Below are 13,668 nucleotides of genomic sequence, written 5' to 3' on the forward strand. Positions count from 1 at the left end.
CAGATGGTAAGTCTCCTTCCTTCATGTAGTGGTGGGGTGGGGTGGGGGTAGGGGGTTGACTAGAACTTTTGGTTTCCTGAGATTGGATTGTCATGGGACTGCTGGGCTCCTGTCACACCTGGGGCTGAACACTGGACACAGCAGCAGAGCTGGAAACATCACAGGCAATCAGGCCTCTCAGCTCTACCATGCAAGTGTGAGAAATAGGGTTATGAGGAAACGCCATAGGTGCACAGTAGGTATGTGTGCAGGAAATAAGATCCAGCTGAACAGTGCCAGTGTGGGCACCAGATATGGGGATTTGGCTGGGCAATGCAAGTGTTGTGGCCTTTTTTGGGGGAAGCTGCAGATAGATACTCCATAAGCCCCCCCCCCCCATGCCCAGCATCTCTTCCTTTTGGTGTTATTGGCTCTTTACACTTGTTGCCTAGATTTCTTGCTTTGGACCCGTTTAAATTTCTTTTTAATATTCCCTGCACCAGTCCTGTGCCATTATCTCATTCCCACATGTATACTGCCTGGTCGTAAAAACTTGGCCTCACATAATTACGATGTCATTGTGTACAACTTCCATGCCATAGATTCCCATCCTTGTCTAGGTTTCAAGACCCTTTCCTTAGATACATAGTCCTGGGACAGTGCCTGGGCCCCTTAGTAGGGATCATTAAGACATCCTCTTTCTCAGACCTGTGACCATGCTCCAGGACCCCAGACAGCCTGAGGTGGACCTGGGCCTTGAGCCTTCCTCCCCTCTGTGCAACCTGCTCCACTGTCTCCACTCCCTTCCTCCCATCCCCTGGGACTGATGGGGGGTGTGTGGTAACTGGCTTTCCAGACCTGGGCCTGGCTCCTTGCTATAGTCCCAGACCACTTATCTCCAGGACCCTGGCCCTGTCTCTATCTCTGGATCTCAGGCCCCTTGCTGGTGCCTCCACTTGAACCTCCCCTCTTTTGCCCTGGTGCTTTGGGATCCCTGCACTGCCTGGACCCTCCAGTCAACCTGATTCTCCCCAGCCTGGGCTCCTCCATGGGTCCTGGGTCCCTACCCACCCAGACACCAAGGTTCATGCTGGCGCTGGCAGCCTTTCCACACCCAGGGCCCTCCTTTGGCCCTGCTTGGCTCCAGGTCCCTGTCTGGAGGATCTACTCCCCAGGATTGCAGAGGAGTGCAGTGGGCTGTCCTCTGAGCCCTCGAGGCTCCCTAGGGGAAACACAGCCCTGCCCCTCGCCTGGGCCCCCTTGGCTGCCCGTAGCCTTACACCTGGCAGTCGACGTGGGCGATGCGCTGAACTTGGCCTGCGCGATCCTCTCCCTTCCCTTCCCTGCTCTCTTGCCTTGCCTGCTGCCCCTAACCCAAGCCAGCCCTCCCTAACCATGGAGCTTTAAGCTCCAGTCCTGGGGCCTGGCTCCTGTGCCGGGCCCCTGTGCGCGTGTTCGTCGTCGTGTCTCGTGGCGTGCTGTGGGGTCGGGTGGTGTCGCTCTTGGTCGTCGGGTCAAACTGGGGGCCCCTTGCTTGGGCCCCCTACCGCACGCACTCCCCTCGGTGCCTCTTGCGCCCCCCCACCCCACCCCACCCTTTCCTCCTTCTCCAGTGTTTTCCAGTGTTTCTGATTTGCAAAGGAAGGGAGCATTCAGGAGGGAATGGACATGGGGTTGAAAGTGTTGTGTGGCTCAAATGGAGGCAAATGTAACTGGGGCTTTCCCTCAGTGTCATTCATCTACAGATCACCTTTTATACCTCTTAGGGCAGCCGGGAGGAATTTTCAGAGAAGGAACCTTAGGATTTTCCCCTGACTGTAGCTCAGGCCAGAAATTCCTCATGTTGTTCCATACTTCTTCATCCACTTCCACACATCCAAGGAAGATCGGGACTAGGGACACAGTGTACTCAAGCCAATTGCTCTCTGAGCCTGGACAGAAGAGTAGGAAGAGGCTTCAGCAGACCCCAACATACCTGCTCTGTGTTTAACAAGTGATTAACAGCTGCCTAGTGCAGAAACCTTTCACCCTAGCTTGAAGAGTGGTGGCTGCACTAACTGCATTTAAATAGCAGACAGGTACCCATCATCCTCCAAAATAAGAGAAAGAAAGATGTACCTCAAACTGATGTGGGTTGTATGGAGAGGAGCTTACCTCAGTATAGAGGTAAGCTCCTCAAAATATGAACCTCCAAATATGATATCGCTGGTTATTGGTGAAGACTGCTGCTTCTGCACATGTTGAAGTTTGAACATTAGAGAAGCAGGCCAAGGCAAGCAAATGAAGCAGGGTTAATTTAAAAGACTACTCTTGCGAGGGAGAAAGGGGGCATAGCTGCTATCCTGGTATCCCAAGAAGCCAGGTGTTCTGCCCTTTTTATATGTCCTAGGCTTCCTTTGATGTTCTCCTTCCCTTCTTATTTTTCTCCTTCCTGTGGTCATTACTAGGCCCAGGAATGCTTGGTGGGATGGCCAAAAGGTGGGAAATAGGTAGGCTGAAGGCGGAAGGGCAGGATGGAATAAAGGAAAAACACCCTAATAATCTTATAGCTCCTTGTAGGGCAGAGATTTTCCTGAGACTGGTTACTTTGACAACAGGTTGGAGCAGGGGCAGGTTCCTGATAAGATCCCTCAGGGACAGTCTCCCACTTTCCAGACTCACTCAAAATTGGCCTCCTAGATGTGACCTGACTTTATTTACTTATCTATACTGATGTCTGTCTAATTCTGGTTTCCACACCCTTAGAAAATCGTTCTTTAACTCCCAGAGTGCTCCCCAAACTCTAATACCAAAAGGAATCACCTGCTCATACTTTAACAGGAGATTCTGATTCAGTTGGTCTGTGGGGAGCCCGAGAGTGCAGTTCCAGCCTGCTCTCAGGTGAAGGCCTCCCAGCAGGGAACAGCTCACAGCAGTCATTAGACTACAATCCACAGCCAATGAGACCCAGGCCCACAGGGCAGAAAGTGGGAAGGCTAAGACAGCCTTATCTGTTTTTCATTCACAAACAGGACCCTGTTGCTGGCTGCTGCAGCACACCTACCACCACTGAAAAGAACAGAAGTGAAGATATTTGCTTGGTGAGGTGTGAATAGGCGTGGTTGGAATGAGCCATTATGCATGCAAGACAACACAACCTCTGCTTCTTGATTCTGCTTTGAATCAGTGAGACACACTGGTCTTCAGCACCCTAATGCTCCAACATCCACCCTTTCAAATGTTAGGATATACTCTGGGGTATTGATGTTGCTGGGAAAGAAAGTTTTATTTTAGGTAGTTAAAATTTTTTTACATCTCAGTAACATTGTTTTCATTTTAGTGGCCTTTAGTGATTAATAAGTACACTCTACGATTTGTCAGGATCTCTTAAGCAATGAGTTAAGATATTTTTTCTATTTTCTAAAAACTTTTTCATAAACCTAGAACATTAATAAACAATGGGAGATCAAGAGTCTGTCTTTTTATATCTAATGACAGTAAAAGAAGTGTGCAGATCATTTATCCAAACACTTCTAATTGTTAATCAAATTTAAGTTCCTTCCTTTTTAAAAAAGTTTTTAGTTGCAGATGGACACAATAGCTTTATTTTATTTATTTATTTCTTATGTGGTGCTGAGAATCCAACCCAGTGCCTCACACATGGTAGGCAAGCCCCCTACCACTGAACTACAACCCCTGCCAGTTCCTTTATTCTTGAGAGGAGACCATTTTTTTCATATTTTACCCTTTGCTTTTCATATTTCCCTCTAGTTTTCTCACTCTGAATAAAACAAGATAAAAGGGAAAATGTCAATTTTTCATAAGAAATGATATGCTTTCTATGATAAACCTAATGATAACTCACTTATAGGATTCTGAATGATAGGAGTAGCATAGTAGCCAGGGCCCAACTCAAAATCTGGTGCTGGTAAGAGCTTAGTTTGAAAATGGCAAGACAAAAGTTGGGGCTTAACCTAAAGGCAAATGTCAAAAAAAGGGGCTTTTGTTTTGCCATTCACTGAGGGTTTTGCTCTTCTGCTTTACAACTAACTGACTAAATTCATGAAATAACTACTTACTTTTTTATCTTTTATTTAAAGAGGGGATAAAATGTCATTTAGAAAAATTCCCTGGGCCATACCTCAGTGGTAAAGTGCTTGCTTCACACGTGTGATGCACTGGGTTTAATTTTCTGTACCACATAAAAATACATAGATACTGTGTGTGCATCTACAACTAAATAAATATTTTTAGAAAATCCCTCACAATTACTATAATCCATTAATACAAATCTCATTATGTTATTATAGACCAAAAGAGGCTGATTTAATCTGAAAATCTTCCTAAAGGTCTAGAATACGAAGGACACAGATGGAAAGTGTGCCTGCACCAAGACGCTACTATAGCTGGATATTCCAGGTTCAGTTTGGGCACCACTCCACCTTGTACCTTCCAACCCAAACAAGGAAGGTGTGAATCTGCAGGGCTCCTGTGTGGGGCTGGCAGCCCAGGGCAGTGGATCTGAAATAGAAATGGGTTTCAGGGACCAAAAAAGCTGTGGGAATGCCCCTGGGAGACATATGTGGTGTCCAACAGGCTCATCTTCCCTTCTGTACTTTTGCATGCATTGATCTCTTGGGACTAGGACCTCATCTGCAGTAGCTTGGGGATGCCAAGACCTGATAGGTGCTTATACAGAAGCCTCCAATCCTATCCATAAAGGAAGTAATTTCTGTAACTTTAAGGATCCTGCTCAGCAACCCTCAGGTAAGTGGATTGGTTCTTGCTTGCTCAAGACTTTCCCATACTTTTGATGGGGGTGCATCTCAGTGATAGAGTTTGTGCTTAGCATGTACAAGGGCCTGAATTCTTCAATCCCAGCACACAAAGAAAAGACACCTGGATAAATGAGTGAACCAATAAACAGAAGAATCAACATTTGGGGATAGAAGGAAAGAGAGAAAGGAACAGAGAAGCCTGATTCCCTGATCCCCCAGAATAAGGGGAAGAAGGAGAGGCAGCAGGAAGTTGGTCAGAAGATGGGGCAAGAAAAAGATGCTGTTGGATTTTGGTCCTGTGGAGTGTGAGGGTGTTTAAGACACAGAATTGAAGCAGGAGTGCCAGGAGTAGAGCCAGTGAGAGAGGCTGGTCCATGTGCCTCACAGCTGTTGGATTCCAGTTGTGTGATAGGGTTCCATGTGGGGGGAGGAAGGTATTCACATTTACTGATCAGTTCTTAAGAATTTATTATCATTCCTTGAAGCATTTTCTATACCTTATGTACAATCAATATTTTCTATACAATATATATATATATATATATATATATATATATATATATATATATATATTATAATCAAAATTTTTTCTCTAGGTTTAAAAATTCTGTAATTTTTAAAATAATCTGCCATTATTAATTTTTTTCTTCTGGTACTAGGGATTGAACTCAGGGGTGCTTTACCACCAAAGATGCATCCACAACCTTGCTATATTTTGTTTTCTGATTGGGTGTCACTAAATTGTTGAGGCCCTTTCTAAGTTGTTGAGCCTGGCATTGAACTTGTGATGCTCCAAGTCACTGGGATTACAGGTGTGCGCCACTGCACCTGGTGATGTACTCATTTCTTAAGTGCTGTGAACACCTTAAAAGAGGCAGAACCTCATAAAAGACATGATTCATGTTGTTTTTGGACATATTCCAGAACTGTTCTGATGTGGAATCATCTTTCCTTCTGGTGGAGAATAGTATTGAAGATCAAAGTCTTCATATGTTTGCCATGGAAGAATTGGGGGTGGATAGAGGTGCTACTTGGCCACTTTCCATTATAACAGAGTGTTTGCTAGCTGAAGCTCTTGAAGTTGGGGTGAAACTCAACCTGGTCTGGAAGGAGGAGGGGTTGAGGCTGATGGATGGACTCAGCAGAAGAAGAAAGTGGAATAAGGGAGAGGAGATGCCAGTCAGTGTCCAGGGAAGGAAATGACCTTTGAGCTTGACCTTTCCTGCTTTGTATACTGAAGGCCTGCAGCCCATGTTTTTCTGGAAAATCTGATTTTTGACTAGGAAAATATGTCTGGGTATCCTCCACTGCCCCTGCTCTCCCAGATGGTGAAATTCAGTTAAGGTAGATTTTTAGAAAAAAATCAAGATTCAGAGAGTAAAGGAGGAGCAGGGTGGTGACACCATCTTTGGATCAGTTTAGCGAGCAGAACAGCACTAGAAAAATCTTAAAAGGTACATGGAAGAACATGGTGGGAGAACAGGTGTGGCCAATGGAGACAGAGCAAGGATCCTGCAAAGGGAGGCACAAGGGGATGAGGAACCCTGAGAAGGTAGGAAAGGTGGGTGCTGGGTCAGCACTGTCTGGGGAGAGCTACTTACAAGTGGGTCTAGGGAGGTCACTCTTCCTAGGAGCCTCGGAATGCAGGAGGCCCTGAGTCACTCACTCTTGGGCACCCCTGTACCTAGAGCCTGGCCTCAGGCCCAGGTTGAGCCCTGGCTTACCTGACCAACTTAGGGAGAGTCACTGGGAGATTGTCTTATGTAGTCCTTCTGATTCTGAGCTCCTCTTCCCTTTCTCATCTCCCTCCATAATGATAATCCATTTGACCAGGGCTTTACCAGGAACTGTTCCATCATGATATGTGCTCCCCTGTGACCCAAGTGAGTTGGTAAACCAAGGGCTCAAGTGGTGGACCCTGCCTGGGGCTGGTGGGGTGGGGTGAAGCCAGATCTTTTTAACTGATCCCTGACCCCAGCTCCCAGGCCCTGACACTCACTGTTCCTATCCTTTGGGGTTTTCTCCAGGGTGCTCTAGGAGTTTCTGGGAATTTCACTCTTCCTTGTCATTGTAGGTTCTTGCCCCAAGAAATGTGGTAGAGGGGAATGGCAGCCTGGATAAGGCTCCTGGATGAGAGCCCTCGGCTCTGTGCTTTTCTAGCTGAGGGGTGAGAGTGGTCAAGGAGACCAGGCCAAGGTGGGTAGTGACTCCTTGCATTTGGTCTGTTGCTTCGCAGGTACATGTTGGAGGCTATATGCCTTCAAGTGGAGCAGGGTACCAACTGGGGGCCAATGGATGTGCACTACTCAGCACACCATCTTACAGACCTTCCTGGGCCCAGGTCTGCAACTCAGGTCTCCTCAAGGAGTGGCAAGTCTGCACCCTTACAGGAGGTGAGGAGCATTGGGTGTGCTTTGAAACATGGGGGTCTGTGTGTGGCACATGTGTTGAGGGAAGCCCCTGATGTCAGGCTGGCCCTGAAGCTGAAGCACTTGGGGCATAAGAGTGGGATTATGGACCTGGAGGATGCAGGGTCCAGGTCACAGGGCTTCAGAGCACACTAAGGTGTCCCTGGAAAGAGAAAGAAAAGACTGAAACACTAACTTTCTAATTGGCTTTGGGCCAGTCCTTACATTTTTTGTTCCCAGTTTTCTCAGCTATTAATGAGGACTGAGACTATTCCAATAGTTTTTTTAAAGAAAATTCTGTTTCTTTTATATTTATGTGTGTGTGTGTGTGTGTGTGTGTGTTAGTTGTAGATGGACACATATATTTATTTTACTTGTTTGTTTTTATATGGTGCCAAGAATTGAACCTAGTTCCTCATGATGCTAGGCAAGCACTCTACCACTGGGCCACAACCCCAGCACCCCCAGATTTACCTTTTATTGGAATTTTTTTGACATATGATATAAAACATTTAGAGTGGAGCATTAGAAGTGCAATGGGATGGGTCACCAACAGTGCCCCCCATGGTCTCTTGCAGTGATGTGGTTCCAGCCCTCTTTCTTGTCCTGCCTCTAGGCACGCAGAGACTTGAATGTGATCTGTGGGATGAAGATTAGGGAGAGCCCCCATGTACTGACTCTGTGTTTAGCTTACCATTAACTCAGTGGTGTATTGGGAGGCTTTCAGGGGAGGCTTGGCCTCCCATTCTCCCTTCATACCCAGCAATGCCAGGACACACACAGAAGTTCATCTCCTGAGCCACATGTGGGGGATTTGTGCCTGAGCCCTCACTCACTCTCCTGATAAGAGTGCTAAGACCCCCACACCTGTTATATACTCATATTTTTTGATGCTTCTTATGGCTTCTGTGCTGTCTGTCCTAGGTTCAGAGAAGTGGGTTTTCTGGGCATGAGTGGAGGCTCAGAGGGGCTAAGATAGAGCCCTCCTGGAAGGGAAGATCCTTGCACTCTGGAGACTCAAGCTCAGGAACTCAAGCTCAACACTGCCTGACTCTTTGACCTTGGGCAAAACATTCAGCATGTCTCTCACTCTAAAAATGTGGCAACAGTAATAATCACAGCAACTGACCTGGCTGCCTTCCTGGCAAGGGCTGGAGAGGGGCAGATGCCTACCAGCCTTGATAATACCAAGTGCACCTCAAACTATTTCATAAAATAGGAAGGGAACTTGTTTATTATTAGTCCTAATAGGCTAGTATATTAGTCATAAATTGCAAAGTTTCAGTTAAACATGAGTAAGTATTGGAGATATAGTGGTCAATATGGTTGTTGCAGTTAATTTATTGCATACTTAAAAACTAATAATAGAGTTGGGTACAGGGATGCACATCTATAAGTTCAGCTACTCAAGAGGCTGAGGCAGGAGGATCACAAGTCAAGGATCAGTAACTGAAAGATAATTGATTAAGTCTCAAAATAAAAAATAAAAACAACTAAAAATCATAGGACTGTAGGTCAATGGTAACACACTCCTGGATTCAATCCACAGAGGTGGAGAAGGAAAGAAAAATTGACAATCAGTTTTGTGGTTTTTATGTTTGTTTGAGGTGGAGTCTCAGTATATTGGCCAGGCCAGTCCTCAACTCCTGAGGTCAATGTGCTGAGTGCTCCTATGTCAATGTGCTGAGTGCTGGAAGGCAGGTGTGCACCACTGGACTGGCTAGAAAAGAGATTGTAAACTGGGTTTGGTGGCACATGACTAATTCTAGCAACTCAGGAAATTGAGGCAGCAGGATCACATGCTTTAGGCCAGCCTCTGCAATTTAGCAAGACTGTATCCCAAAATAAGAAGAGCTAGGGATAAAGCTAAGTGGTAGGATGTCCTTGGGGTCAATGCCCCAGTTCTGGGGGAGGGATATATATACATACATACATACATACATACATACATACATACATATTCTATCATATAGAAGGAATTGGAGAGTTTAGATTTCTGCTTTGGGGCTAATATGAATAAGCATGGAAACTCTTGTCCTTGATCATGCTAGGCATTGAGTCAAACCAGAGACCTTACATTTAAATTTAGGTTATTTTCTCCCTGTTAGTTATTGAAGCACCCCACTTTTATCTTTTTTCCCATTTTCTTTGGGGGTCTTGTGGGGCTTTCTGTGATTCTCAGACTGGTCTCAAATTTGTAGGTTCAAGTTATTCTCTTGCTGCTGCTTTCTGATCAGGTGGGACAACAGGTACATACCACCATACCTGGCTGTATAATTTCATATTGATAAGACCTTTTACATGTGACAGGAAACCCAGAATAAAAATACAGCAATTTAAGATGACTGGGCATAGTATCATAAGCCTATCATCCCAGCAGCTCAGGAGCCTGAGGCAGAAGGAACTTAAGTTTGAGACCAGCCCGGGGAATTTAGCAAGACTCTAACTCAAAGTAAAAAGGGTTGTAAATGTAGCTCAGTGGTATAATGATCCTGGCTTCAATACCTAGTACTGCCCAAAACAAAGAATAAAAACATTAGAGTTGTGGCTCAATGGTAGAATACTTGCCTAGCATGCACAAAGCCCTGGGTTCTATCCTCAGTACCACATAAAAATAAGTAAAACAAAGGTATTGTGTCCATCTACAACTAAATATTTTTTTTAAAAAAAGAATAAACTTTATAGCTGGGCTTGGTGACACATGCCTGTAGTTCCAGCTACTCTGCAGACCCATACACAAAGATCACTTGAGTCCATGATTTTGAGATAAGCCTGTGAAAAAAGTGAGATCTTATGTCTCAAGAAAAAAACCACACTAAATAATAATAATAATAATAATAATAATAATAATAATAATAATAATAATAATAATAATTTGTGAAGCCAAGCACTGTGTTCACCCCTTTAATCCCAGAATCTCCAGAGGTTTAGGTAGGAGGATGCAGGTGTTGGGATCTTAATAAGACTCTTGTCTTCAAATTTAAAAAAGGGTTGTGGAATGGGGATGAAGCTCAGTGGTAAAGCACCCCTGGATTCAGTCCAGGAGATGGGGGAGGAAATGACTCCATAACATTAAAATCTTGGGACTAGATGTGTAACTTGTAGTGTGTTTAGCTTACACTTAGCAGCTTGAGGCCCTGGTTTAATCCCAAACACCAAGAAAACAATAAAAACAATTTTAAAAACTTTATGTATATTTCCCAAATCACAAATAAAAATGTTAGTTTCGCCTGTATACCTTTTGACCCAGAAATGTAATTTTTAGCATATGTGTCCTAGGGAAACAATAGAACAGCATATATTAAGAGTTTTGTCCCATTATTTAGATAGCAAAATGTAGCAAAAACTCAACTCAAATATTATTAGTGGTAAATTGGTTAAAATGTGGCATGACCATTTAATGTACTACTTGGTTATTTTAAATGAATTTAGGGGTAAAAAACTGTTATATATTGCTGGGATCAGTGGAGTATGACTATAATTCCAGCAGCTTGTGAAACTGACTTAAGAGGTTTGCAAATTCAAAGCCAGACTCAGCAACTAAGGGAGAAACTAAGCAATTTAGTGAGACCCTGTCTTAAAAAATATAAAGGCTGAGGATGTGGCTTGGTGGTTGAGTGCCCCTGAGTTCAATCCCTGGTACCCCTTCCTCCATCTCCATCCAAAAAAGATATGAAACAGTAAGCACTGTATAAGGTGGCTTCCTGGTTTAGAAACCCTAAATTTTTATTTCCTGAAATGCTGAAATTGGAATGGGCCTGCTGCCCTGTGTTCTGTATTGGTCTAAAGCCTATACCAGAACCAGACATAAGCAAGCATCTTCCTTCCTGTTTGCTGTCCCCTGACTTTTGCTCTTAGCTTAAGCCTTTTAAATTAGGAACTACTCTAGTGGGTGATTAACAGGAGGAAATACAAATTTGACACTTCTGTCCCTCTCCCCAAAAAAACCCAGCACTCCATTCCTAGTACTCCGTTTTGAACATTCCTGTTCATTTGCAAAATAGATATAGAAACATACAATTTTAGAAAGCTAGACCATTTAGAATTTAGTCAAATCTAAAATTATGTGTATTGATTAGTTTTATGTATGCTTGACATTAATCTCTGAAAACTGATTTATTAGAGCAATTGAAACCACAACTAATTTCTGAATTTCTCTTTGTTATGGCATGCCAGAGCAGTGGGCGTGACTTCAACACAGTGAAGCAGAAACATCTAAGCTTTACTCCCCCTGGTAAGACATCAGACAGTGGTAAAACACTGAATCACATGGAAACTTGTGAAGCACTGATAGATGAAAAGATCATTTCTGGAAAAATAAAAGGCTAAGCTATATTGTCCCTACTTTCTCCTACATAGAAACTGCTTTTTCTCAACTGTCTGAATGGCTCTTGAACATCTTCTGGAACCTGAGGATTACTTTGATCTCATAGTTTTGTTAGAAATTGAATTGGATGTTTTACTTTTTTCCATATTTCTTATACATTATAATTAAACATGGTAGTGGGACTGACACTTGTTCCAAGTTGTTGCATTTACTTGGGGTGTTTCCTCTCCTTACTGCCTTAAATGATTTTCAGTTTAGAAAGAAAAAGTTCAATTTATAGACATGTTTATGCTAGAAATAAGTTTATTGTCAGTGGCATAGAAGGAGGTTTTGCTTTATAACTGCATAGACATTGAAATAAAAAATATTTCAAGGCTCTCTAGTTGTCTTTTCAGTTTTGAAGAAGATCAGCAAGATCCCTTAAAGTATTCTTCGTGTGTCACAGGCAACTCAGTGAGGGTCTCTATTGTCTACTCAATTTTAAAACCTAAAATTTATACTAAAAAATCCATTAATTAGATATAATTTTATTTCTAGAAACTTAAAGGTAATAACCACAAATTAAAGTCTACAAAGATTTTCTAAAGGGTATTGGTTAGGTCAAATGGTGGTTCCATTTCTAGCTTTCCAAGAAATCTCCATACTGCTTTCCAAATTGGCCACAACAATTTGCAGTTCCACCAGCAATGTACAAGTGTACCCTTTTCCCCACATCCTCGCCAGCACTTGTTGTTGTTTGACTTCCTAGTGGCTGCCAATCTTAATGGAGTGAGATGGTATCTTAGGGTGGTTTTGATTTGCATTTCTCTGACTGCTAGAGATGGTGAGAATTTTTTCATGTACTTGTTGATTGATTGTATGTCCTCCTCTGAGAAGTGTCTGTTCAGGTCCTTGGCCCATTTGTTGATTGGGTTATTTGTTATCTTATTGTCTAATTTTTTGAGTTCTTTGTATACTCTGGATATTAGGGATCTATCTGAAGTGTGAGGAGAAAATATTTGTTCCCAAAATGTGGGCTCCCTATTTACCTCTAGCTATTCCCCTTCTTGGTCTATTCCCTAAAGACCTAAAAAAAGCATACTACAGGGACACTGCTACATCAATGTTCATAGCAGCACAATTCACAATAGTAAGACTGTGGAACCAACCTAGATGCCCTTCAATAGATGAATGGATAGAAAAATGTGGCATTTATACACAATGGAGTATTACTCTGCATTAAAAAATGACAAAATCATATAATTTGGAGGGAAATGTATGGCATTAAAGCAGATTATGCTAAGTGAAGCTAGCCAATCCCTAAAAAACAAATGACAAATGTCTTCTTTGATATAAGGAGAGTAACTAAGAACAGAGTAGGGACAAAGAGCATGAGAAGTAGATTAACATTAAACAGGGATGAGAGGTGGGAGGGAAAGGGAGAGAGAAGGGAAATTGCATGGAAATGAAAGTAGATCCTCAGGGGTATACAAAATTACATACAAGAGGAAGTGGGGGGAAAGGGAAAAAATACAAGGGGGAGAAATGAATTACAGTAGAGGGGGTAGACAGAGAAGAGGGGAGGGGAGGGGAGGTGAGGGGGGATAGTAGAGGATAGGAAAGGCAGCAGAATAAAACAGACACTAGTATGGCAATATGTAAATCAATGGATGTGTAACCGATGTGATTCTGCAATCTGTACATGGGGTAAGAATGGGAGTTTATAACCCACTTGAATCAAAGTGTGAAATATGATATATCAAGAACTATGTAATATTTTGAACAAACAACAATAAAAATTTTTTTAAAAATGTATTGGTTAAATTATGAAAACACCCATATTAAGGCACTATCAATTTAGCCATTAGAATAAGGTTATGATCAGATATTAGGAATGATGAAGCTGGCATATAGCTGGCATATAGTTTTAAATTTCATTGATTGTTCTTTTTCTTTCTTTCTGTTTCCTTTTTTTCTTTTTCCTTTTTCTTTTCATTTGCTTCCTTTAACTTAAATTGTTCTTTTGGCTTTGGCCTCTAAAAGCTAGATTACTGAATTATCTCCTTTTTCTTCTCTCATCTGTATATTTAATGTCATAAATTCCCCTAAGTGCTCTAAATGCTTACACAGTGCTTTAGATAAATTGTGAAATTAAAATACATTGTATTTTCTTCATTTTAATTCAAAATATTTAAAAAATTCCCTTAAGACTATTTTT

At 42.7% G+C, this 13,668-nt stretch overlaps 1 long non-coding RNA gene across 5 annotated transcripts; it reads left to right on the forward strand.

The window, feature by feature from the left end:
- The first annotated feature begins 68 nt into the window (after positions 1 to 68).
- Positions 69 to 11,659, forward strand: LOC144376449 (uncharacterized). 5 transcript variants are annotated; one of them, XR_013436947.1, is made up of 5 exons: positions 69 to 4,428; positions 4,604 to 4,725; positions 6,973 to 7,129; positions 11,321 to 11,378; positions 11,504 to 11,659. It is a non-coding gene; the product is annotated as an uncharacterized LOC144376449 (long non-coding RNA). The 5 variants fall into 5 exon arrangements; XR_013436950.1 differs by having other exon boundaries at positions 11,326 to 11,378; XR_013436946.1 differs by having other exon boundaries at positions 11,321 to 11,659.
- The last annotated feature ends 2,009 nt before the right edge of the window (positions 11,660 to 13,668 follow it).

This window comes from Ictidomys tridecemlineatus, chromosome 3 (genome assembly GCF_052094955.1).
Source record: "Ictidomys tridecemlineatus isolate mIctTri1 chromosome 3, mIctTri1.hap1, whole genome shotgun sequence".
In the NCBI taxonomy this organism is placed as follows: Eukaryota; Metazoa; Chordata; class Mammalia; order Rodentia; family Sciuridae; genus Ictidomys; species Ictidomys tridecemlineatus.